Genomic DNA, 2,500 nt, shown 5'->3' with positions numbered 1-2,500 from the left:
CAGTATGTTGGTGTGTGTGAGTGTGTGTGTCTGTTTCAGATATCTTGTGAGGGACATGAGATAAAAGGTGTTTGTTTGTAAATATATCTGTGTGTGTGTGTGTGTGTGTGTGTGTGTGTGTGTGTGTGTGTGTGTGTGCACCCGCGCATATACGGGTTGTCTGTGATTATATGTATGTAGGGAGATAGGGAAGGGCCTGACATGTACTTCCACTGTGCAATTGCCTTACTGGTGACAAGAGCAGGAGGTCTAATGTAAATATGCAGCCCTGGAGCCTGTTCCATTGCCATGAGAGATACTGTAGCATGAGATGCTATGCATGCATAGTGTATGTCCCTGCGCTTTGGGTGTGCAGTGGTATGTATGCATTAGGGTGTGTACTGTATGTAAATGCAAGGCTTAGTGTATGTGTTTATGCATGTCTCTGTTTAGTTTACTCGTGTATATGTTTGCATTTAAGTGTTGTGCTTGAGTGTGTGTGTCAGGGGGGTTAGTTAGAAATACAGAAAGAGAGAGATGTAGCGAGGGAGAGAAAGAGGAGGGGGGGGAGAGAGAGGGAGGACAAAAGAAAGACAGAAATGCATGTGTGTGTGTGTGTGTGTGTGTGTGTGTATATATGTGTGTGTGTGTGTGTGTGTGTGTGTGTGTGTGTGTATGTGTGTGTGTGTGTGTGTGTGTGTGTGTGTGTGTGTGTGTGTGCGTGCGTGTAGATATGCATATTTATTATGCCCGTGTATATGTTAGCGAGTATACCCCAGTCCATGTGCCAGTGCTTTGTCTATGATAGCGCTGTTTGTTTTGCTAGCTGTGGAGCGTTGTGTGCAGTGTGGAGCCACACGCCTCGGCTCAGCTCAGCCGCGCGGTTTGTTTTGACAGGACTCCGTCGGTGTCAGCGACGAGAACAAAGCCGCCATTTACACTCGTCACTCATGGCTCGTCCCCCCGGCGGAGATCTCCCCGCAAACTGCTCTGTGAAGCTCTCCTCCACTTCTCGTCAGACTATACAGTACGAGTCCTTTGAAATTCTTTGTGGCCACTGACATTTCCTTCCTTAAAAATAGATGAGTGAAAATCCAACCTCTGTGTCGTCTACAGATGCTCAGCGCTGCTACACACCCCCCACCTCCAAAAAGTCTGAAAGGGTGTGACAGTGTGAACCATGCTGCTGTGGAACCGACTGCCGTCTATATGTTGTTTTTGTGTGACTGTGTGCTGGTAAAGTAATGCATTCACTGTTAAGCCACCTTCCCATGGTAGAAGGCTGCTGCTGCTGCTGCTGTTGCAATCACTGCTGGCATGGTAACATTTTACTGGCTAGGTTCTGAGGGAATGCTTTGTCTGGACTATGCTTGAAATGTTGTTTACATTACTGTACTGTATGGTTGCTCATCTTACCAGCTATATGTACAGCTGTATCATACACCTTACAGTGCACATGCCAGCACACATATGGCTATAACATAAGAATGCAAATGTGCCACTTTTGCATAGATGTTTTTAATTAGATGAAAAACTTAAAAATCTCAAGGTATAGCTGACTGCCTCAAAGTGCCTGAAAAGGCCCCAGACCTCCAAGTGTTAAGGTTTGTCCAGTAAAAAAACAATTTTGAAACTGGGAGCCGATCCATTTGATAGCCAGGTGACAGCGTAAGACTAAAAGGTTCCACTTGGTTAAGCGCTCCCTTGCCTGCCATTTTGTTGCTGTGTTTCGTTCTCACAAAGAAAACTGTTTCTTCCAGCATGGTAAAGTTAAAAGGTAGCACGCTTGGTATGGACGTGTCTCAGCAGAAGCCTTGCAATCACCGGCGTTCCTTTGCTTTTCGAAAGGTGTCCCTCGAGTAGAACATTCTTTCAATGGGAGCCTACAGTAATTAATAGCTCCATAGGAAAAAAAAAAAAAAAAACAGAAAAAAAATCCAACCCATTTCTACTGTTAATTAACGGGAGAATTTCAGCTGATCAGCCCGATTGACTGACTTTTACGGAGTAGAGCGAGCCGATTTAAAAAGACCTCATGCATTTGCAAGTCTAAGTGTTTTTTCTTTCACTGACGGTTAACATCCTTGCGGAAGAGGCGGTTAAAAAAAACAACAGGCAAGAGAGGTGGCGGGTGATTAGAAAGGGGGTGATTAAGCCCTGTGCGCTGGATCCGATGATGACACACATCCCTTGCTGTGATTGCCTTGCCATTTGGTATGGCTCACCACTCCCTTACCTGCAAATTACACCTCCATGAGCGGGAGTGGGAGTCAGGGCCTTGCCGCTGAATATGGGACTCCCTCCTTCTACTCTGCATCTCTTTTTCTCTCTCTTTCTCTCTCTCTATCTTTCTCTACACCCTCATTAGCCTCATCCCTCTCTCTGTTTTTTTTCTCTCTCTCTCTCTCCCTTTTCCTCTCTCTCTGGCTATCTCTCTCTTTCATATAATTTTCTCATCCAGCTCCTCCCTCTCTCCTCTATTTCTCTCTCTTCTATCTTTTATCTCTCCTCTCTCCCCCCC

The 2,500-nt window shown here is 45.6% G+C and overlaps 1 protein-coding gene across 1 annotated transcript in view; it reads right to left on the bottom strand.

Moving 5' to 3' along the window:
- si:dkey-215k6.1 (transmembrane protein 132C) overlaps positions 1-2,500 on the bottom strand; it is a 92,883-nt gene that overhangs the window by 9,364 nt on the left and 81,019 nt on the right. The window lies entirely within an intron of this gene.

The sequence above is a fragment of the Sardina pilchardus genome, chromosome 8 (genome assembly GCF_963854185.1).
Source record: "Sardina pilchardus chromosome 8, fSarPil1.1, whole genome shotgun sequence".
In the NCBI taxonomy this organism is placed as follows: Eukaryota; Metazoa; Chordata; class Actinopteri; order Clupeiformes; family Clupeidae; genus Sardina; species Sardina pilchardus.
This window is presented reverse-complemented; position numbering and strand designations above follow the sequence as displayed.